This window comes from Lissotriton helveticus (assembly GCF_964261635.1).
Source record: "Lissotriton helveticus chromosome 1_1 unlocalized genomic scaffold, aLisHel1.1 SUPER_1_unloc_32, whole genome shotgun sequence".
NCBI classification, from domain to species: domain Eukaryota; kingdom Metazoa; phylum Chordata; class Amphibia; order Caudata; family Salamandridae; genus Lissotriton; species Lissotriton helveticus.
In genome coordinates, this window is record NW_027611673.1 from 503,793 (window position 1) to 528,958 (window position 25,166).

Sequence of the window (25,166 nt, forward strand, 5' to 3'; positions counted from 1 at the left end):
GGTTGTAAGTCAACCTTATTAGACAAGCTATCCTAGGGGTAGCATGGACTAAGCAGCCTAAAGGCTTAACTTAAGAGGTCGTGTTAAGCGAGCTGTTTTACCACATACAATCCTGTAATACCAAATGAAAGGACACCACACAAGTATATATTATAAAAATATATGTATTTATTACTAAAAACAATCCCCAGTATTCTTTATGAATAAAGGGGCACAAGCGTTAAATCAAAAGCACTGTTTAAACATACAAGTTGCACAATTATGGATGAGGGCGGGTGGCCACTCAAACCATATACTAAACAAGTGGTATAAGAGATGCCACTCGAGCAGTGGTTAGGCCTAGGGCCTAGGGAATCGCTGGGAGCAGTCAGGACAAGCAATGCTGAAGTCGGGAATGGCCCTCGGGATTCGGGAGATGTGCGGAAAGCGCACGCATACACCAATGTTAGCCAATGGTGCGTAAAAGTCAAAGAGTTAAAGTTTAAGGACACTTCCGCTGAACCTAGAGGAACAAAACTTAACACACAGACCCTAGAGGTGTGCACCAGTGTGGGAACACCGGCGGAGCAAAGTTACCTCACCCACAGGAAGTGGGTGCACAGGGTCGAAGTGGCGTCGGGTTTTGACACGCAGGCTCTTGGTGCTTGGAGCTGAAAGGGCTGCAGGCGGGTTAAAGATGAAGTGTCCGGTGGAGTCCAAGGGTGGACTCAAGTTGTAGAGTACCTGAAAGCAGAGGGGACAGAGTCTGGGTCACTCAGCAGTGACCAGGGTGGAACCAGGACGGAACCAGGCAATGTCGGGCGCAATCAGGTGGTCGTTGAGGAGCTTCTCTCCGCTGTCACGTGGGCTCTGGGGCATCTGCGACGTCCAGGAGCAGGTCACGATCTGTCCCACGCAGGCTCTCACCGTCGGTGCAGTCGGCTTCAAGTTTGGAGCAAACAAGCCTTGGTAAGAGCAATCCACGCAGGATCGGAAGATTGCTTCTCACTCGGACCAGAAAGGTCAGAGTCGGGGCTCCTTTTCAGGGGAGCTGGTGTGGATCTGGAGCAACCAGAATCACAAGTCTTCTTAGGTAGTTCGTCGGCACAGGGACCACAAGCCAGCTGGCAAGTGACCGGGCCAAAGCGTTGAGCCAAATCGTGCCAAAGGGCCCCACGCAGCACTCGTCAAGTGTGGAGGGCTGAACCTCGGCTCAGGAGTAGCTCAGGGTGGGGGCTTCTCAAACCCCGGTGTACAGCTTCGAGGGTCACTCGTGGGCTGCACGGTCAGCGTCTCGTGGTCACTTCAAGATGGCGTGCCCCACGCTTCCGGTCGCATCCACGGGTCTCAGCTTTGCAGGGACTGTGGATCGGGCTGTTAGAAGCTGGGCAGGCTTGATCTCGTCGATCTCAGTTGCTCGAGTTCCGGCGGGAACTGCAACTAAGTAGACGTCGAGGGCTGGATGGTGCCTGCTGCTGCAGGGTGGTCACTCCTTGACCACAAGGGAGATTCTTCGGGCTTCCACGTTGAGATGGAGGGCGAAGGGTCCAGAATATCGTTTCAAATGTTTCTTCCAGGAAATCTTATGTGCATTGGCACTGCTCCCACTCTTATTCGAATCTGGTGGGCGTGATTACCTGCTAGGTCCCCTCCTATGGGTGGGACCCAGGAAGTGGGTGGATACACCCCCTTCCTTTGATCCAGGCCGCCCTGGCACGAGGGCTGGAGTGCCCCAGAACCGGTTTGGCCGGATTATGCAAGGGGCAGCCTTGTGCGCCCCAGGCAGTGTCTGGTTTCTTTCAAACCTCCCTGCTACAATACACTATCTCCTGTCTGGAGGGCGGTGACACCCTCCTGTGACAGGAAACCCTTTGTCCAGGACCCCCTTGACTGAGTTTCGGTCAGCTCCAGGGGTCCAGACATTTGTCTGTGGCAGAGGCATCCATTTTGTGGATCTTAAGGCCTTTGGAGAAATCAACCGCATTAAAGTGAAGTAACATGTCTTACCCCTCTAGAGGGGTGGAATGCCATCCCCGTCGCCAGAACTGGCGAGGGGATGGTATTCCAAAGCGTATGACACCTTACACGACATGTTTTGATAAAGCCAAACCAAAGTTGCTAAATAACCGCGAGGATTATAAGGCACTTAATAGTATATGGTATGGCATTATCCTGAAACAGCTTAGGGATTTGTTCCCGACGGCTGCAGACAGGCTCAGCTCATGCTAGAGCTCCATCTCACATAAAACCATGCACCCAGCCTCCAGGATTGGTGAGGCCTGACTATAGGAGTGGCTCATAGGTTTACATGTGTCCAGATATAGGTTTAGACATAGGTATACTATATCTAAGCAAGGGGTGTGTACACCACCTTACCCCAGCTGAGTGATCAGCCAGTTGTGTCAATTTAAGAACCAGCCAGGGGTGGCAAAAGATATGCTGCAGCCCCTGGTAGGCCTTAGTGGCTCCTGTGCCCTGTGCACCTATAGTGCATTCTACAGGGGCTGACAAGGAGTCCATTTCCAATTGGTATGTGCCTATAGCACATGTGTCATTAATTTAGTGAGAGAACAGCAGGCTGGGGGTCTGATCAGCAGGCCCACAGCCTCAGTAGTCGAAAACCAGTGAAGCAAAAAGCAAAAATTTGGGGTGACCATAGGATAGCAGACCCTACTCTCCTACACAACCCCCCCCCAAACGCAGGGACATTAAACTAACCTTGACCAGATAAGTCTTCATGTTCTAAGTGGAAGTACCTGGAGAGACCATCTGCATTACCATGGTCAGTCCCTGGGCGGTGCTCCACTGTAAAGTCTTTCCCCTGTAGGGAAATGGACCACCTGAGCAGTTTGGGATTTTCACCCTTCATCTGATTAAGCCATAAGAGGGGCTTATGGTCTGTTTGCACCAGGAAGTGAGTTCCAAACAAGTAGGACCTCAACTTCTTTAATGCCCAAACCACAGCAAAGGCCTCCCTCTCAATGGCTGACCAACGTTTTTCTCTTGGGGTTAGCCTCCTGCTAATGAAAGCAATTGGCTGGTCTTGACCATCTTGATTAAGTTGTGAGAGTACAGCTCCCACCCCCAACTCAGAAGCATCTGTCTGAACAATGAACTGTTTGGAGTAGTCAGGACTCTTTAGGATAGGTGCAGAGCACATGGCCTTCTTCAGGTCTTCAAATGCCTTCTGACAGCTAACTGTCCACTGAACCTTTTTTGGCATCTTCTTGGATGTCAAGTCATTTAATGGTGTCACTATAGACCCATAGTTTTTCACAAACTTTCTGTAATACCCAGTCAGGCCCAAGAAGGCTCTGACTTGTGTCTGGGTAACTGGAGGAGCCCAGTCCTGTATGGCCTGGATTTTGCTTTCCAGTGGCTGAACCTGGCCTCCACCTACTAGGTGGCCCAGGTATACAACCTTACTCTGCCCTATCTGGCACTTTGTGGCCTTGATAGTTAGGCCTGCCTTTTGCAGGGCCTCCAAAACTTTCTTCAGGTGGATCAGGTGATCCTCCCAGGTGGAGCTAAAGACAGCAATATCATCTAGATAAGCTGCACAAAAGTCATCCAACCCAGTAAGGACTTGGTTCACCAACCTTTGGAAAGTGGCAGGTGCATTCTTCAAACCAAAGGGCATTACCACAAACTGATAATGTCCACTAGGGGTAGAGAATGCTGTTTTGGCTTTTGACTCCTCAGCTAGTCTGATTTGCCAGTAGCCAGCTGTCAGATCAAATGTGCTCAGAAACTTGGCAGAAGCCAATCTGTCAATGAGCTCATCTGCTCTTGGAATGGGGTGAGCATCTGTCCTAGTGACAGCATTGAGACCCCTGTAATCCACGCAAAACCTCATTTCTCTCTTACCATCTTGGGTATGAGGTTTTGGCACCAGGACTACTGGGCTGGCCCATGGGCTCTCTGATGGCTCAATCACTCCAAGCTCCAACATCTTTTGCACCTCTGCCTTGATGCAATCCCTGACATGATCAGGTTGCCTGTAGATCTTATTCTTGACAGGCAGACTGTCACCAGTGTCCACAACATGGGTACACCAGTCAGTTTGGCTGGGTGTGAGTGAAAACATTTGCCTGTGAGCCTGCAAAACTTGTCTGCAGTCCCTCTGTTGTTGGTCAGTGAGGCTGCCTGCCAAGGCTACTCCATCAACTGAACCATCATCAGGGTTCTGAGAAAGCAGGTCTGGGAGAGGGTCACTCTCTTCCTCCTGTTCCCCATCTGTGGCCATGAGCAAGCTCATGTCCTCCCTGTCCACAAATGCTTTCAAGCGGTTCACATGGATTACCCTGTGAGGGCTCCTGGGTGTTCCAAAGTCTACCAAGTAGGTGACTTCCCCTTTCTTTTCAATAATAGGATAGGGTCCACTCCATTTGTCTTGGAGTGCTGCTGGAGCCACTGGCTCCAGTACCCACACCTTCTGTCCTGGTTGGAACTCTACCAGCACAGCCTTTTGGTCATGCCAAGCTTTCTGCAATTCTTGGCTGGCCTCCAGGTTTTTGGATGCTCTTTCCATGTACTCAGCCATCCTGGAGCGGAGACCAAGTACATAGTCCACTATGTCTAGTTTGGGCTTTTTGAGAGGTAACTCCCATCCTTCCTTCACCAAACACAATGGACCTCTCACAGGGTGGCTGTGAGAAGTTGGCCTGGTAGGGGATGTTTCCAATTCTGGAACCACCTACTACCTGACCAAACAATCCCTTATGGTGTCTGGTTGTAAGTCAACCTTATTAGACAAGCTATCCTAGGGGTAGCATGGACTAAGCAGCCTAAAGGCTTAACTTAAGAGGTCGTGTTAAGCGAGCTGTTTTACCACATACAATCCTGTAATACCAAATGAAAGGACACCACACAAGTATATATTATAAAAATATATGTATTTATTACTAAAAACAATCCCCAGTATTCTTTATGAATAAAGGGGCACAAGCGTTAAATCAAAAGCACTGTTTAAACATACAAGTTGCACAATTATGGATGAGGGCGGGTGGCCACTCAAACCATATACTAAACAAGTGGTATAAGAGATGCCACTCGAGCAGTGGTTAGGCCTAGGGCCTAGGGAATCGCTGGGAGCAGTCAGGACAAGCAATGCTGAAGTCGGGAATGGCCCTCGGGATTCGGGAGATGTGCGGAAAGCGCACGCATACACCAATGTTAGCCAATGGTGCGTAAAAGTCAAAGAGTTAAAGTTTAAGGACACTTCCGCTGAACCTAGAGGAACAAAACTTAACACACAGACCCTAGAGGTGTGCACCAGTGTGGGAACACCGGCGGAGCAAAGTTACCTCACCCACAGGAAGTGGGTGCACAGGGTCGAAGTGGCGTCGGGTTTTGACACGCAGGCTCTTGGTGCTTGGAGCTGAAAGGGCTGCAGGCGGGTTAAAGATGAAGTGTCCGGTGGAGTCCAAGGGTGGACTCAAGTTGAAGAGTACCTGAAAGCAGAGGGGACAGAGTCTGGGTCACTCAGCAGTGACCAGGGTGGAACCAGGACGGAACCAGGCAATGTCGGGCGCAATCAGGTGGTCGTTGAGGAGCTTCTCTCCGCTGTCACGTGGGCTCTGGGGCATCTGCGACGTCCAGGAGCAGGTCACGATCTGTCCCACGCAGGCTCTCACCGTCGGTGCAGTCGGCTTCAAGTTTGGAGCAAACAAGCCTTGGTAAGAGCAATCCACGCAGGATCGGAAGATTGCTTCTCACTCGGACCAGAAAGGTCAGAGTCGGGGCTCCTTTTCAGGGGAGCTGGTGTGGATCTGGAGCAACCAGAATCACAAGTCTTCTTAGGTAGTTCGTCGGCACAGGGACCACAAGCCAGCTGGCAAGTGACCGGGCCAAAGCGTTGAGCCAAATCGTGCCAAAGGGCCCCACGCAGCACTCGTCAAGTGTGGAGGGCTGAACCTCGGCTCAGGAGTAGCTCAGGGTGGGGGCTTCTCAAACCCCGGTGTACAGCTTCGAGGGTCACTCGTGGGCTGCACGGTCAGCGTCTCGTGGTCACTTCAAGATGGCGTGCCCCACGCTTCCGGTCGCATCCACGGGTCTCAGCTTTGCAGGGACTGTGGATCGGGCTGTTAGAAGCTGGGCAGGCTTGATCTCGTCGATCTCAGTTGCTCGAGTTCCGGCGGGAACTGCAACTAAGTAGACGTCGAGGGCTGGATGGTGCCTGCTGCTGCAGGGTGGTCACTCCTTGACCACAAGGGAGATTCTTCGGGCTTCCACGTTGAGATGGAGGGCGAAGGGTCCAGAATATCGTTTCAAATGTTTCTTCCAGGAAATCTTATGTGCATTGGCACTGCTCCCACTCTTATTCGAATCTGGTGGGCGTGATTACCTGCTAGGTCCCCTCCTATGGGTGGGACCCAGGAAGTGGGTGGATACACCCCCTTCCTTTGATCCAGGCCGCCCTGGCACGAGGGCTGGAGTGCCCCAGAACCGGTTTGGCCGGATTATGCAAGGGGCAGCCTTGTGCGCCCCAGGCAGTGTCTGGTTTCTTTCAAACCTCCCTGCTACAATACACTATCTCCTGTCTGGAGGGCGGTGACACCCTCCTGTGACAGGAAACCCTTTGTCCAGGACCCCCTTGACTGAGTTTCGGTCAGCTCCAGGGGTCCAGACATTTGTCTGTGGCAGAGGCATCCATTTTGTGGATCTTAAGGCCTTTGGAGAAATCAACCGCATTAAAGTGAAGTAACATGTCTTACCCCTCTAGAGGGGTGGAATGCCATCCCCGTCGCCAGAACTGGCGAGGGGATGGTATTCCAAAGCGTATGACACCTTACACGACATGTTTTGATAAAGCCAAACCAAAGTTGCTAAATAACCGCGAGGATTATAAGGCACTTAATAGTATATGGTATGGCATTATCCTGAAACAGCTTAGGGATTTGTTCCCGACGGCTGCAGACAGGCTCAGCTCATGCTAGAGCTCCATCTCACATAAAACCATGCACCCAGCCTCCAGGATTGGTGAGGCCTGACTATAGGAGTGGCTCATAGGTTTACATGTGTCCAGATATAGGTTTAGACATAGGTATACTATATCTAAGCAAGGGGTGTGTACACCACCTTACCCCAGCTGAGTGATCAGCCAGTTGTGTCAATTTAAGAACCAGCCAGGGGTGGCAAAAGATATGCTGCAGCCCCTGGTAGGCCTTAGTGGCTCCTGTGCCCTGTGCACCTATAGTGCATTCTACAGGGGCTGACAAGGAGTCCATTTCCAATTGGTATGTGCCTATAGCACATGTGTCATTAATTTAGTGAGAGAACAGCAGGCTGGGGGTCTGATCAGCAGGCCCACAGCCTCAGTAGTCGAAAACCAGTGAAGCAAAAAGCAAAAATTTGGGGTGACCATAGGATAGCAGACCCTACTCTCCTACACAACCCCCCCCCAAACGCAGGGACATTAAACTAACCTTGACCAGATAAGTCTTCATGTTCTAAGTGGAAGTACCTGGAGAGACCATCTGCATTACCATGGTCAGTCCCTGGGCGGTGCTCCACTGTAAAGTCTTTCCCCTGTAGGGAAATGGACCACCTGAGCAGTTTGGGATTTTCACCCTTCATCTGATTAAGCCATAAGAGGGGCTTATGGTCTGTTTGCACCAGGAAGTGAGTTCCAAACAAGTAGGACCTCAACTTCTTTAATGCCCAAACCACAGCAAAGGCCTCCCTCTCAATGGCTGACCAACGTTTTTCTCTTGGGGTTAGCCTCCTGCTAATGAAAGCAATTGGCTGGTCTTGACCATCTTGATTAAGTTGTGAGAGTACAGCTCCCACCCCCAACTCAGAAGCATCTGTCTGAACAATGAACTGTTTGGAGTAGTCAGGACTCTTTAGGATAGGTGCAGAGCACATGGCCTTCTTCAGGTCTTCAAATGCCTTCTGACAGCTAACTGTCCACTGAACCTTTTTTGGCATCTTCTTGGATGTCAAGTCATTTAATGGTGTCACTATAGACCCATAGTTTTTCACAAACTTTCTGTAATACCCAGTCAGGCCCAAGAAGGCTCTGACTTGTGTCTGGGTAACTGGAGGAGCCCAGTCCTGTATGGCCTGGATTTTGCTTTCCAGTGGCTGAACCTGGCCTCCACCTACTAGGTGGCCCAGGTATACAACCTTACTCTGCCCTATCTGGCACTTTGTGGCCTTGATAGTTAGGCCTGCCTTTTGCAGGGCCTCCAAAACTTTCTTCAGGTGGATCAGGTGATCCTCCCAGGTGGAGCTAAAGACAGCAATATCATCCAGATAAGCTGCACAAAAGTCATCCAACCCAGTAAGGACTTGGTTCACCAACCTTTGGAAAGTGGCAGGTGCATTCTTCAAACCAAAGGGCATTACCACAAACTGATAATGTCCACTAGGGGTAGAGAATGCTGTCTTGGCCTTTGACTCCTCAGCTAGTCTGATTTGCCAGTAGCCAGCTGTCAGATCAAATGTGCTCAGAAACTTGGCAGAAGCCAATCTGTCAATGAGCTCATCTGCTCTTGGAATGGGGTGAGCATCTGTCCTAGTGACAGCATTGAGACCCCTGTAATCCACGCAAAACCTCATTTCTCTCTTACCATCTTGGGTATGAGGTTTTGGCACCAGGACTACTGGGCTGGCCCATGGGCTCTCTGATGGCTCAATCACTCCAAGCTCCAACATCTTTTGCACCTCAGCCTTGATGCAATCCCTGACATGATCAGGTTGCCTGTAGATCTTATTCTTGACAGGCAGACTGTCACCAGTGTCCACAACATGGGTACACCAGTCAGTTTGGCTGGGTGTGAGTGAAAACATTTGCCTGTGAGCCTGCAAAACTTGTCTGCAGTCCCTCTGTTGTTGGTCAGTGAGGCTGCCTGCCAAGGCTACTCCATCAACTGAACCATCATCAGGGTTCTGAGAAAGCAGGTCTGGGAGAGGGTCACTCTCTTCCTCCTGTTCCCCATCTGTGGCCATGAGCAAGCTCATGTCCTCCCTGTCCACAAATGCTTTCAAGCGGTTCACATGGATTACCCTGTGAGGGCTCCTGGGTGTTCCAAAGTCTACCAAGTAGGTGACTTCCCCTTTCTTCTCAATAATAGGATAGGGTCCACTCCATTTGTCTTGGAGTGCTGCTGGAGCCACTGGCTCCAGTACCCACACCTTCTGTCCTGGTTGGAACTCTACCAGCACAGCCTTTTGGTCATGCCAAGCTTTCTGCAAATCTTGGCTGGCCTCCAGGTTTTTGGATGCTCTTTCCATGTACTCAGCCATCCTGGAGCGGAGACCAAGTACATAGTCCACTATGTCTAGTTTGGGCTTTTTGAGAGGTAACTCCCATCCTTCCTTCACCAAACACAATGGACCTCTCACAGGGTGGCCAAACAAAAGTTCAAAAGGGCTGTAGCCAACCCCCTTCTGTGGGACCTCTCTGTAAGCAAAGAGCAGGCAGGGTAAAAGAATGTCCCATTTCCGCCTGAGCTTCTCTGGTAATCCTTTTATCATGCCTTTAAGGGTCTTGTTAAATCTCTCCACAAGCCCATTGCATTGTGGATGATATGGGGTGGTAAACTTATAGTTTACTCCACATTCCTTCCACATTGCTTTTAGATAGCTGGACATAAAATTCGTCCCTCTATCTGATAGTACCTCCTTAGGAAAGCCCACTCTTGAGAAAACTGCAATGAGGGCCTTTGCCACCACAGGTGCTGTGGTAGTCCTTAGGGGAATAGCCTCTGGGTACCTGGTGGCATGATCCACTACCACCAGTATGAATCTGTTCCCAGATGCTGTTTGGGGGTCCATTGGACCCACAATATCAATTCCAACTCTCTCAAAGGGGACCCCCACCACAGGTAGTGGTATTAGGGGGGCCTTTGTTGTGCCACCTGACTTACCACTGGCTTGGCAAGTGACACAGGAGCGACAAAACTCCTTGACATCCTCTGACATGTGAGGCCAGTGAAAGTGTGGAACAAGCCTGTCCCACGTCTTGTTCTGGCCTAAGTGTCCTGCAAGGGGAATATCATGGGCCAAGGTAAGGAGGAATCCCCTAAACTGCAGAGGTATCACCAACCTCCTGGTCATGCCAGGCTTGGGGGCTCTAGCCTCTGAGTAAAGGAGTCCCTCATCCCAATACACAGTATGGGTACCTTGGGCATCCCCAGCAGCCTCAGCAGCAGCCTGCTGTCTGAGGGGTTCAAGGGAAGGGCAATCTAATTGAGCCTGCCTCAGGTCTGCCCTTGAGGGTCCCCCTGTCCCCAGAAACTCAACCTGGTCAGGTTCAAGCTCCTCAGAGACAGTCTCCTCTTGGACTGCAGAATCAGTTTCCTCTGAAACCTGATCCTCAACCTGGGGCAAGGTGGAAGGCGAGGCCTTTCCTCTCTTGCTCCTTCTCTTGGGTTGTGGCTGGTCTATTGTCTCAAGATCCACCACTGGTTCAGGAAGGCACTTCTTAGCCTGAGCCCTTGTCATGGCAAGGACATGCTCTGAAATCCCTAGCATTTCTGCATGAGTCCTGTACTCCACTTCTGACCATGCTGAGCTTTCAAGGTCATTGCCTAACAGACAGTCTACTGGTAGGTCTGCACTCACCACAACTTTCTTTAGGCCATCAACCCCTCCCCAGGAGAAGTTCACAACTGCCACACTATGGGAGGTAGTGGAGTTGCTTGCATTGGTTACTAGGTAGCTCTCTCCTAGTACAATCTGTCCAGGGTCCACAAAGCCAGGGGTCACCATGGTGACACTAGCACATGTGTCCCTGTAAGCTTGAGCCAGTTTCTCATTTATTAAGGGAGTCTGCCTGTATTTGCCCAGGTTAGTGGGGCTTACTGCAGTGGGCAACTCAATGTCCACATCATACAGGAGAACTGCCTGTGTAGGGACTCTGACTAGGCCAGATCCTACTTCAATACCCAGGGTCAACCCAGCTACACCCTTGGACTGTGTTCCACCACTGCTTACTGTACTTGGGGTTGCAGTTGCTTTAGGAGCTGTAGTGGTGGGAACTGGATTTGCCTTGGTGCACTCACTGCCCCAGTGTGAAACTGATTTGCAGGTATTACACCAAGGTGTCTTTGGACCTTTGTTCTTCTTCTTCTTGTTACCATTTTGGGAACCACCCTCCTTACTATTAGTTTGGGGGCCTGAAGACTTCTGGTCTTTTTCTTTATCTTTCTGATTCTGATTACCACCCTTCTGGTCTGTTTTCTTCTGGTCACCACCTTGGTTCTGGGGTTTCTGCTTAATCCTTGTTCTGACCCATTTGTCTGCCTTCTTTCCCAATTCTTGGGGAGAGGTCAGATCAGAGTCAATAAGGTATTGATGCAACAGCTGGTTTGTACAGTTATTAAGGATCTGTTCTCTCATCATAAGATTGTACAATCCTGTATAGTCTGAAACTTTACTTCCCTGCAACCAACCCTCCAAAGCCTTAGTGGCACACTCCACAAAATCAGTCCAGTCTTGAGTCTGTGCTTTCTGGGTGTCTCTGAACAACAACCTGTATTGCTCAGTGGTTAGGCCATACCCTTCAATGAGAGCACTCTTCAAAACAGAGTAGTTTTTGGCATCCTCAGGTCTAACTGTGAGGAGCCTGTCCCTCCCTTTCTCAGAAAAGGAGTACCACAAAATTGCAGCCCACTGATTCTCAGGAACCTGCTGTACCATGCAGGCTCTCTCAAGAGCAGTCATCCATTTGTGGATGTCATCCCCTTCTTTAAAGGGGGGCACAATTTTGGTCAGGTTTCTATTATCATAGGCCCTGTCTTTTTCTCTTGGAAAATTGCTGCCACCAGTGACATCTAAGCCACTTAATTTCTGCTCTCTTGCCAAGGCAAGTCTAGCTTGAGCCAAGGCTACCTCCTCCCTCTCTATCTGGAGTTTGACAGCCCTCATTCTGGCCCTATGCTCTAGCTTTTGAGAAGCATTCATGCCTCTCTGTGATTCTCTGGAGGCACTAGAAATATGAGAGTCCCCTGAGGGGGATCTCACTCTTCTGTTGCCTGGGAGAATAACATGTTGGGTTCTGGGGAGGTGCTGGCCCTCTCCATTCCCCAGTAGGTCCAAGTTGGCCTGGCTAAGCCTACCAACTGGAACCTGGCTACCCTGATCCTGTACTTCTAAGTCCTCAACATCTGAGTCCTCATCCAAGTCATCATCATCCTCCTCTTCAGGGGGATCAACTGCAGGGGGGTTCCCTCCAGTTCCTGTATCTAGGGAAGCTGCTTTTGCCTTCTCTAAGTCATCCTGTTCTAGGATTTCTACCAGGATTAGGCAGGTGGGGCTTCTGCCCCTTTTTAACCCTCTTGCTTTGCACAAGGCAATCAAGTCTCTGCGGGTTAGTTTGTCATATCCAAAAGTTGCCTGGGTAGGGTCAACTGTCACAGGACTAGACCCTGAGGCCTTTCCTGTGTCAGACATGGTTACTAGTGAGGTGTAAGTGGTGCACTTACCTACACTAAGTGCTTTCCTACTGGACCTTGCTAGTGAGTTGTAGTCAGGGGTGTGCTACTCCCTTCAACCTACAACTACTAAGTTCAGTAGAACTTAATATGCTAAGCTTTTGATTTTATATGTACCTAGAGGTACTTGATGTGATCTTTCAATTTGATATAAAGATTGCAATGGTAAAACAACAGCAAGCTCAAATCCGCACCGCTGCTCACCAATGTGAGAAGTTGGCCTGGTAGGGGATGTTTCCAATTCTGGAACCACCTACTACCTGACCAAACAATCCCTTATGGTGTCTGGTTGTAAGTCAACCTTATTAGACAAGCTATCCTAGGGGTAGCATGGACTAAGCAGCCTAAAGGCTTAACTTAAGAGGTCGTGTTAAGCGAGCTGTTTTACCACATACAATCCTGTAATACCAAATGAAAGGACACCACACAAGTATATATTATAAAAATATATGTATTTATTACTAAAAACAATCCCCAGTATTCTTTATGAATAAAGGGGCACAAGCGTTAAATCAAAAGCACTGTTTAAACATACAAGTTGCACAATTATGGATGAGGGCGGGTGGCCACTCAAACCATATACTAAACAAGTGGTATAAGAGATGCCACTCGAGCAGTGGTTAGGCCTAGGGCCTAGGGAATCGCTGGGAGCAGTCAGGACAAGCAATGCTGAAGTCGGGAATGGCCCTCGGGATTCGGGAGATGTGCGGAAAGCGCACGCATACACCAATGTTAGCCAATGGTGCGTAAAAGTCAAAGAGTTAAAGTTTAAGGACACTTCCGCTGAACCTAGAGGAACAAAACTTAACACACAGACCCTAGAGGTGTGCACCAGTGTGGGAACACCGGCGGAGCAAAGTTACCTCACCCACAGGAAGTGGGTGCACAGGGTCGAAGTGGCGTCGGGTTTTGACACGCAGGCTCTTGGTGCTTGGAGCTGAAAGGGCTGCAGGCGGGTTAAAGATGAAGTGTCCGGTGGAGTCCAAGGGTGGACTCAAGTTGTAGAGTACCTGAAAGCAGAGGGGACAGAGTCTGGGTCACTCAGCAGTGACCAGGGTGGAACCAGGACGGAACCAGGCAATGTCGGGCGCAATCAGGTGGTCGTCGAGGAGCTTCTCTCCGCTGTCACGTGGGCTCTGGGGCATCTGCGACGTCCAGGAGCAGGTCACGATCTGTCCCACGCAGGCTCTCACCGTCGGTGCAGTCGGCTTCAAGTTTGGAGCAAACAAGCCTTGGTAAGAGCAATCCACGCAGGATCGGAAGATTGCTTCTCACTCGGATCAGGAAGGTCAGAGTCGGGGCTCCTTTTCAGGGCAGCTGGTGTGGATCTGGAGCAACCAGAATCACAAGTCTTCTTAGGTAGTTCGTCGGCACAGGGACCACAAGCCAGCTGGCAAGTGACCGGGCCAACGCGTTGAGCCAAATCGTGCCAAAGGGCCCCACGCAGCACTCGTCGAGTGTGGAGGGCTGAACTTCGGCTCAGGAGTAGCTCAGGGTGGGGGCTTCTCAAACCCCGGTGTACAGCTTCGAGGGTCACTTGTGGGCTGCACGGTCAGCATCTCGTGGTCACTTCAAGATGGCGTGCCCCACGCTTCCGGTCGCCTCCACGGGTCTCAGCTTTGCAGGGACTGTGGATCGGGCTGTTAGAAGCTGGGCAGGCTTGATCTCGTTGATCTCAGTCGCTTGAGTTCCGGCAGGAACTGCAACTAAGTAGACGTCGAGGGCTGGATGGTGCCTGCTGCTGCAGGGTGGTCACTCCTTGACCACAAGGGAGATTTTCGGGCTTCCACGTTGAGATGGAGGGCGAAGGGTCCAGAATATCATTTCAAATGTTTCTTCCAGGAAATCTGATGTGCATTGGCACTGCTCCCACTCTTATTCGAATCTGGTGGGCGTGATTACCTGCTAGGTCCCCTCCTATGGGTGGGACCCAGGAAGTGGGTGGATACACCCCCTTCCTTTGATCCAGGCCGCCCTGGCACGAGGGCTGGAGTGCCCCAGAACCGGTTTGGCCGGATTATGCAAGGGGCAGCCTTGTGCGCCCCAGGCAGTGTCTGGTTTCTTTCAAACCTCCCTGCTACAATACACTATCTCCTGTCTGGAGGGCGGTGACACCCTCCTGTGACAGGAAACCCTTTGTCCAGGACCCCCTTGACTGAGTTTCGGTCAGCTCCAGGGGTCCAGACATTTGTCTGTGGCAGAGGCATCCATTTTGTGGATCTTAAGGCCTTTGGAGAAATCAACCGCATTAAAGTGAAGTAACATGTCTTACCCCTCTAGAGGGGTGGAATGCCATCCCCGTCGCCAGAACTGGCGAGGGGATGGTATTCCAAAGCGTATGACACCTTACACGACATGTTTTGATAAAGCCAAACCAAAGTTGCTAAATAACCGCGAGGATTATAAGGCACTTAATAGTATATGGTATGGCATTATCCTGAAACAGCTTAGGGATTTGTTCCCGATGGCTGCAGACAGGCTCAGCTCATGCTAGAGCTCCATCTCACATAAAACCATGCACCCAGCCTCCAGGATTGGTGAGGCCTGACTATAGGAGTGGCTCATAGGTTTACATGTGTCCAGATATAGGTTTAGACATAGGTATACTATATCTAAGCAAGGGGTGTGTACACCACCTTACCCCAGCTGAGTGATCAGCCAGTTGTGTCAATTTAAGAACCAGCCAGGGGTGGCAAAAGATATGCTGCAGCCCCTGGTAGGCCTTAGTGGCTCCTGTGCCCTGTGCACCTATAGTGCATTCTACAGGGGCTGACAAGGAGTCCATTTCCAATTGGTATGTGCCTATAGCACATGTGTCATTAATTTAGTGAGAGAACAGCAGGCTGGGGGTCTGATCAGCAGGCCCACAGCCTCAGTAGTCGAAAACCAGTGAAGCAAAAAGCAAATATTTGGGGTGACCATAGGATAGCAGACTCTACTCTCCTACAGTGGCCAAACAAAAGTTCAAAAGGGCTGTAGCCAACCCCCTTCTGTGGGACCTCTCTGTAAGCAAAGAGCAGGCAGGGTAAAAGAATGTCCCATTTCCGCCTGAGCTTCTCTGGTAATCCTTTTATCATGCCTTTAAGGGTCTTGTTAAATCTCTCCACGAGCCCATTGCATTGTGGATGATATGGGGTGGTAAACTTATAGTTTACTCCACATTCCTTCCACATTGCTTTTAGATAGCTGGACATAAAATTCGTCCCTCTATCTGATAGTACCTCCTTAGGAAAGCCCACTCTTGAGAAAACTGCAATGAGGGCTTTTGCCACCACAGGTGCTGTGGTGGTCCTTAGGGGAATAGCCTCTGGATACCTGGTGGCATGATCCACTACCACCAGTATGAATCTGTTCCCAGATGCTGTTTGGGGGTCCATTGGACCCACAATATCAATTCCAACTCTCTCAAAGGGGACCCCCACCACAGGTAGTGGTATTAGGGGGGCCTTTGTTGTGCCACCTGACTTACCACTGGCTTGGCAAGTGACACAGGAGCGACAAAACTCCTTGACATCCTCTGACATGTGAGGCCAGTGAAAGTGTGGAACAAGCCTGTCCCACGTCTTGTTCTGGCCTAAGTGTCCTGCAAGGGGAATATCATGGGCCAAGGTAAGAAGGAACCCCCTAAACTGCAGAGGTATGACCAACCTCCTGGTCATGCCAGGCTTGGGGTCTCTAGCCTCTGAGTAAAGGAGTCCCTCATCCCAATACACAGTATGGGTACCTTTAGCATCCCCAGCAGCCTCAGCAGCAGCCTGCTGTCTGAGGGGTTCAAGGGAAGGGCAATCTAATTGAGCCTGCCTCAGGTCTGCCCTTGAGGGTCCCCCTGTCCCCAGAAACTCAACCTGGTCAGGTTCAAGTTCCTCTGAGACAGTCTCCTCTTGGACTGCAGAATCAGTTTCCTCTGAAACTTGATCCTCAACCTGGGGCAAGGTGGAAGGCTGGGCCTTTCCTCTCTTGCTCCTTCTCTTGGGTTGTGGCTGGTCTATTGTCTCAAGATCCACCACTGGTTCAGGAAGGCACTTCTTAGCCTGAGCCCTTGTCATGGCAAGGACATGCTCTGAAATCCCTAGCATTTCTGCATGAGTCCTGTACTCCACTTCTGACCATGCTGAGCTTTCAAGGTCATTGCCTAACAGACAGTCTACTGGTAGGTCTGCACTCACCACAACTTTCTTTAGGCCATCAACCCCTCCCCAGGAGAAGTTCACAACTGCCACACTATGGGAGGTAGTGGAGTTGCTGGCGTTGGTTACTAGGTAGCTCTCTCCTAGTACAATCTGTCCAGGGTCCACAAAGTCAGGTGTCACCATGGTGACACTGGCACATGTGTCCCTGTATGCTTTAGCCAGTTTCTCATTAATTAAGGGAGTCTGCCTGTATTTGCCCAGGTTAGTGGGGCTTACTGCAGTGGGCAACTCAATGTCCACATCATACAGGAGAACTGCCTGTGTAGGGACTCTGACTAGGCCAGATCCTACTTCAATACCCAGGGTCAACCCAGCTACACCCTTGGACTGTGTTCCACCACTGCTTACTGTACTTGGGGTTGCAGTTGCTTTAGGAGCTGTAGTGGTGGGAACTGGATTTGCCTTGGTGCACTCACTGCCCCAGTGTGAAACTGATTTGCAGGTATTACACCAAGGTGTCTTTGGACCTTTGTTCTTCTTCTTCTTGTTACCATTTTGGGAACCACCCTCCTTACTATTAGTTTGGGGGCCTGAAGACTTCTGGTATTTTTCTTTATCTTTCTGATTCTGATTACCACCCTTCTGGTCTGTTTTCTTCTGGTCACCACCTTGGTTCTGGGGTTTCTGCTTAATCCTTGTTCTGACCCATTTGTCTGCCTTCTTTCCCAATTCTTGGGGAGAGGTCAGATCAGAGTCAATAAGGTATTGATGCAACAGCTGGTTTGTACAGTTATTAAGGATCTGTTCTCTCATCATAAGATTGTACAATCCTGTATAGTCTGAAACTTTACTTCCCTGCAACCAACCCTCCAAAGCCTTAGTGGCACACTCCACAAAATCAGTCCAGTCTTGAGTCTGTGCTTTCTGGGTGTCTCTGAACAACAACCTGTATTGCTCAGTGGTTAGGCCATACCCTTCAATGAGAGCACTCTTCAAAACAGAGTAGTTTTTGGCATCCTCAGGTCTAACTGTGAGGAGCCTGTCCCTCCCTTTCTCAGAAAAGGAGTACCACAAAATTGCAGCCCACTGATTCTCAGGAACCTGCTGTACCATGCAGGCTCTCTCAAGAGCAGTCATCCATTTGTGGATGTCATCCCCTTCTTTAAAGGGGGGCACAATTTTGGTCAGGTTTCTATTGTCATAGGCCCTGTCTTTTTCTCTTGGAAAATTGCTGCCACCAGTGACATCTAAGCCACTTAATTTCTGCTCTCTTGCCAAGGCAAGTCTAGCTTGAGCCAAGGCTACCTCCTCCCTCTCTATCTGGAGTTTGACAGCCCTCATTCTGGCCCTATGCTCTAGCTTTTGAGAAGCATTCATGCCTCTCTGTGATTCTCTGGAGGCACTAGAAATATGAGAGTCCCCTGAGGGGGATCTCACTCTTCTGTTGCCTGGGAGAATAACATGTTGGGTTCTGGGGAGGTGCTGGCCCTCTCCATTCCCCAGTAGGTCAAAGTTGGCCTGGCTAAGCCTACCAACTGGAACCTGGCTACCCTGATCCTGTACTTCTAAGTCCTCAACCTCTGAGTCCTCATCCAAGTCATCATCATCCTCCTCTTCAGGGGGATCAACTGCAGGGGGGTTCCCTCCAGTTCCTGTGTCTAGGGAAGCTGCTTTTGCCTTCTCTAAGTCATCCTGTTCTAGGATTTCTACCAGGATTAGGCAGGTGGGGCTTCTGCCCCTTTTTAACCCTCTTGCTTTGCACAAGGCAATCAAGTCTCTGCGGGTTAGTTTGTCATATCCAAAAGTTGCCTGGGTAGGGTCAACTGTCACAGGACTAGACCCTGAGGCCTTTCCTGTGTCAGACATGGTTACTAGTGAGGTGTAAGTGGTGCACTTACCTACACTAAGTGTTTTCCTACTGGACCTTGCTAGTGAGTTGTAGTCAGGGGTGTGCTACTCCCTTCAACCTACAACTACTAAGTTCAGTAGAACTTAATATGCTAAGCTTTTGATTTTATATGTACCTAGAGGTACTTGATGTGATCTTTCAATTTGATATAAAAGATTGCAATGGTAAAACAACAGCAAGCTCAAATCCGCACCGCTGCTCACCAATGTGAGAAGTTGGCCTGGTAGGGGATGTTTCCAATTCTGGAGCCACCTACTACCTGACCAAACAATCCCTTATGGTGTCTGGTTGTAAGTCAACCTTATTAGACAAGCTATCCTAGGGGTAGCATGGACTAAGCAGCCTAAAGGCTTAACTTAAGAGGTCGTGTTAAGCGAGCTGTTTTACCACATACAATCCTGTAATACCAAATGAAAGGACACCACACAAGTATATATTATAAAAATATATGTGTTTATTACTAAAAACAATCCCCAGTATTCTTTATGAATAAAGGGGCACAAGCGTTAAATCAAAAGCACTGTTTAAACATACAAGTTGCACAATTATGGATGAGGGCGGGTGGCCACTCAAACCATATACTAAACAAGTGGTATAAGAGATGCCACTCGAGCAGTGGTTAGGCCTAGGGCCTAGGGAATCGCTGGGAGCAGTCAGGACAAGCAATGCTGAAGTCGGGAATGGCCCTCGGGATTCGGGAGATGTGCGGAAAGCGCACGCATGCACCAATGTTAACCAATGGTGCGTAAAAGTCAAAGAGTTAAAGTTTAAGGACACTTCCGCTGAACCTAGAGGAACAAAACTTAACACACAGACCCTAGAGGTGTGCACCAGTGTGGGAACACCGGCGGAGCAAAGTTACCTCACCCACAGGAAGTGGGTGCACAGGGTCGAAGTGGCGTCGGGTTTTGACACGCAGGCTCTTGGTGCTTGAAGCTGAAAGGGCTGCAGGCAGGTTGAAGATGAAGTGTCCGGTGGAGTCCAAGGGTGGACTCAAGTTGTAGAGTACCTGAAAGCAGAGGGGACAGAGTCTGGGTCACTCAGCAGTGACCAGGGTGGAACCAGGACGGAACCAGGCAATGTCGGGCGCAATCAGGTGGTCGTCGAGGAGCTTCTCTCCGCTGTCACGTGGGCTCTGGGGCATCTGCGACGTCCAGGAGCAGGTCACGATCTGTCCCACGCAGGCTCTCACCGTCGGTGCAGTCGGCTTCAAGTTTGGAGCAAACAAGCCTTGGTAAGAGCAATCCACGCGGGATCGGAAGATTGCTTCTCACTCGGACTGTAGTGTAGCTCCTATTTTCCCAATAGGCTCTGCGCATTGGAATAGTACCTACAGCAGTAAAGGCCTAGGCCAGACGTTAACTAGGTCTACTACTGTCGATACTAGACTTAATTTTTGGGTTTGCCAGCTAAGCTCAGAGTTCGCTAGAAACTTTCTCGAATGTTCAAGGAAGGATGAACTCCCCTGATTAGACAAGAAGGGATTTAGTTTCTGACAACCATAGAACATGACAACTTTGCTCTCCCCTAATCAAGAGTCAATCTCGAGAGTCGTGTGAGCACAAGGCAATTATTTTACTCAGTCAGTACGTGCATTCTTAGTCTCATCAGAATGTAGAGAAAAGGAAGAGACGGGCGTGTTCAATAAAAGATGTTATTTATTGATCAGTCTCTTTTCTCGTACAAGAGAAATGGATCGATATTATTGCAATACTTATAGTTAAGTAAAGTGCATACATTAGAAGCAATAGTATAAAATAATACTGTAAAAACATTGATATGGTTTCTGAGCCATATGATGTTTAAAATGATTAAAATATATTTACATACACATATACATTTTGACTAAACGTACTCAACTGGTGTTTCTAAATACGCCTACCCCGTGTACCTGACCTAAGTCTAATGCGTGGGCGGGAATAGAAAGTTACAGTTTAAGTTAAGTTTGTTTTTGCCAAGTGAATAACTAAAGAATTCTCTAGGAGGGGTTATTCAGTTCTGTACCTGGAATTTAGGATGAATGAGGAATGGTATCTCTTTCTCTGCTCTCGATATTCCAGGCTGCCTGCGAGGGCTGCCCAGAAGCGCCGGTGCTGGGTCTCTCGGCTTGAGATAGCAGCGCGTCTCTCAGCGCGTCAGGAAGGCGGGGCTGCTGCCTGCGGGGTCTGCTTCTGCTCTCGGCTTCGGCAAGTATGGCTGCTCCGTCTTGTCACCACGCGTGTGTTTGCATAGGGCAAGGTCGGCAATATTTATACCTTAAAGGTGCCGAGATTGACGTAAGGATGGACATAGGTACGTCAATAAAGATGTCATACGACTTGCTCGTTAGCACATTCTTTACTAAAGTTCTCTGTGAAATCAAAACAATGGCCGCACGGATTATCCAGGTTGTCATAGGTTTGATTTGTTATGAGAACGTCGTATGCCTTATCAGGGGCTGGAGGAATGTCGCTTGTCTAATTAGATCTCAAGCGTTATGACCTAATCAGATAACACGTTCCTGTGCCGTAGTGTGACTGCGTCAGATAACGGTATCTGCATCATGGGGGTTTTCTTGCCTCATGGGCTGACTGTTAGTTAACTAGCTAGTAAGTTTAACCAGAATAGGGTCAGGAATAGGGGGATCGAATCAGAACCTATAGAAATACACGACACCCACTCCACGCTAACTATGGTCATATCTACTAATCTATGCATAGTATAACATAGTACAACATACTATAGAGTATAGTGTATACCTTACCACCCCAAAATACATAAATGCATTTCGAAATTTTCAAATATACTGAAAAATTGCAGTCATATATATTGTATGCACTTAAGCTATGAATTAAATGCAAAAGTAAACACGCATTGTTATGTATTATTGCTTGTTGGTATATGAGAAATACACATGAAATGGCTCTTAATATGGCTATACAGAAAAAAAGTCGAAACCATTTCATCACATAAAATCTATTGCGAACATACCAGCGGGCAGCTAAAGTCTATAAAGTCTATAAAGTATCTAAAATAGAAATCTTAGTTCTCTAGGAATAGTCTCTTACTTTAAGCAGAAAATCAGTGTCCCGGGAAAAAATATATAGAAAAATATTTTAGGGGCTTGCTGAAAAAAGTTGCTGTCCGTGAACTGGATTGTAATTGTTCATGTGACTTTATTTTTAAAGTTGAAGGCCGAATTCAGGGAACGCCGTGTGCGAGTTTACTCAAAAGTCTCTATTTCTGTTCCGGAGAGAACATCATATCATTCAGGCTTTCGAAAAAACTGTCAACAGCTTCATGGGAAAGTTCCTCTAAGTCGGAAATAGGGGTAACCATGCATTCATGCGCATGATTGTCTCCATTGACATTCTGATTTGCATTGCTGACAGAAGGTCGTACCTGTTCGATGCTGCTTTCATCTTGAACTTCACTACTCTTCAATCGCAGTGGTGAAGATTCCAGGAATGCCGTCATCAGAATTGGCAGCCTTTGAGGGCAGCACAGTGCGTGAACCTTGGTAGGAACCAACAGTGTATCTGCATCCACCGGCGCATCCGATTGTAGCGTCAGACAGGTGTCTAACACGCATTCTTCTCCGCATAGCAGACACCTTAGTACAGGTAAAACACACCTTTGCCACATTGGTCGAAATGATAGAAACCAAGTCATGTTTAGGTCTCTAAGCCGGGATAGTCCCAGGATTTTTGATATCCGGTCCCGGTATCCAATGGCTAGGATCGTATCTTCCATTGTCGCGAGAGTTTGATCTGTGACATGGGTTGCCATAACGAAAAATAAGGACTAGGAATAGGATTCCTGCAATTAGTCCCAGGATCAAGGAAAGTCCGCCAAAAATCGAATGGACGAAGTCTGGAAAAATACCCAGTATGGCTTTGAATGGTGTTAATGCCATCGAAAATACTGTCTTAAATACCTTTGAGACCCCAGTGGTATCAGAAATATTTAAGATTTCGCTCAGAATTTCCGCGAAATGTACGGGGGAATTAGTTGATAATAATGTATGTATCTCTGCAGTCGTCCTTGCGACTTGTAGATCATACGTTTCTTTAGATGACGTGAGCCTTGTAGGCGTCTGAAGAAGCACTGTTTTCATTCTGCTTAAAGTGTCTATTCGAATAGAAGTAATTTTCAGACCGGGCCATGCCCTTGCCTCCCTGTCTGGAAAGGAGCTGGGAAACAAAGAACGTCCACAGCACTTGACCTTCGCCGTCGTAGTGACGAGATAAGGAGTCCCGGGCATAAGACTACAGCATCTGCGGTCTACAATAAGAATGTAACTCCCATTATAGAGTCTTTGAAAGAATGGTTCTATTTCAGTTGCAGGTGCGCCTTGCTGGTGACATGAAAGGTTGTATGAATTCCCTTCACAGGCTCCGTGCAAACTAATACCGTTACACAGAAGCGTGCCGCTTAGTGACATAGCACAATTGTTGCCACTAAGAAACACTTTCTGTCCTTTGTTACTGACACATGCATGTGAATAGGGCAGGTTCCATGTTGTTTTAAGGTACCCCTTTCCCAATTTCTCGTACATGCCAGCCTGTATATATTTTTGGCAGTATTGAAACCTGAAGGTTGAGATTGGAATATTTATGATTCCGTGGATTATCCATTCACTGACAGGTCGTTCTGACATTGTCAACGGTAATCTTTCTAGTTTTTCAATGCTCAAGATTGTATAATCAGCACCCTTCTGCGCCATACCGATCTGTCTATCAGTAAGGTTAAAGATTTGAAATAGTGACGTTGTGTTGATTAAACGCCAAGGCACATAGCCTGAACGCAGATTTTGTAACGTCCAGCCAAGCTGTACAATAGAACGCAATTGTGACTGACCATGTTGTAATAACAGTAAGTCTTGCGATAATATATCGATTGCTGAAGACACAATGCTGTCCAATGAAAAAATTCTGGAGGACAGAGTCATTAACCCATTGTCCACTACAGAAAGTGATTTTTCCAAATTAATACGGTCAATTTCCCGTATTCTCTCTGCTGTCTCAATTTGAGTAACCTTCCAGGCCTCATTGTATGCTGCATATACAGAGGCTGCTATGAAACGCTTTTGACGCTGTTTGCGTGGTCCCATTATGAAATCACGCAAGTCAGCACCATCAGTAAGTAAAGTTAGGTGTTGCTTAATTTCAGGCAGTGTGGAAGTTTGTAGCCATTGAAGGCATAATTTGCCCACACTGTAGGTTGTTATTATCCCTGGGTGATGTCTTTGGGGATATCTAGGGTCTGGCCTGGTCATTTTGAAACCCTGTGTTTTATTCAGGAATCTATCTTGACAGTTATTTGTATCTGTGGGCCAGATCAACCATTGTTTCCAATCAGGATGTGTTCTGTTTTGGTTAAGTATATGGTTTATGTCTATTTCTTCATCTGTTTCAGAGTTATTGCTAAACATTGTTGGCTTTGGAATAGACAGGTTATTTAAATCTTTGATTTTGGCTAAGCCAAGACAGGTGGTTTGTTGAACGGTGTCATTTAAAAATATCATTTGTTCTGGGATCATGCAGGCTCTAAACAAAGCTTCTATACCCTGTACTTGCCATTCTTTTGTACCCCAAACACTTTTCAAATCAACATTTTTGTCCCAATAATCAAATCCAAAAGTATTCATTTTTTCAAAGAAAGAATCTGAATATATCAATTTTGTGTTGGTTATCATGGTTTTCATCCCTGTCTTGTTTGACAATTTGTAATAAAATGTTTCAGCATTAGTTATGTTAAAACCTGAAAAATATGAATATTTGCCATACACGGTTCTAGAACTCCCTTTTGGAGGTGTTGCACAATGTTCCCATTGATTAAAATTTAAAACATTTCTAGGTTGTGCAGATTTATGCAAGAAATGGTTACCATAATGGTTATAGCAGTACATGCTGTCATAATTTGTAGAACCCTGCAAATAATCATGTTTTGTAAATTTAGCAGACATTACTAAGTCAGACATCATATTGTTTATACTTTCAAAGTCCCAATCATCAGCAAATGAGTTTGGTTTAGCAAAGTCACTCAAGGAGATCTTGATTTGGTGTGGATATTTCAGGATCTCGACCGGACCATAAATTTCATAGTCAGTGTTGTCCCAGGCTACCCCACCAGATATTGGAATTGCTGTGAAGTTGGCTGAAGAAAGTTCTGAAGAAAGTTCTCTTTTCTCGACGTGTGAAGATGTGTGTGGTTTGAGGACCAAGTTGATGTTCTGACTTGCTGTGTCCATTTTAGCATATTTTCCCTCAATGAAGCGTCCCAAGGTAAATACCATGATGAGCCAAAGTATGAGGATAAATGCACCAAAACCCACCCAAAATTCAATCCATGGAGAAACTAGATATGTTTCTTTCAGTTGTTTCAAAAGTTCCTTAGCTTTGTCTTTAAAGGATTTTGATGATGGCTGTGTCTTTTGTTCGCTGAAGCCTTCAGAGGAATCATCGAAGTTGATGAAGTAACCGGATGCAGTTCTGTCAATTGTTCCAATTGGTTCAGGATTTTTGTTTCTCGCATTTTCACTTGGTACTTCTGTATAGATTGGTGTGTCTCTGCTAAATGTCTTTATTTGGGTTTTCAGAGGTCTAAGTTCTATTGCATTGTTGCATAGTCCTTGTTGTTCTTCTGTAGGCATTTCGAATGTGATGAGCCTCTTTGATAGGACCTCTGTACTGGTAGCAAACCTTGGTGTTCTGCTACTTATTG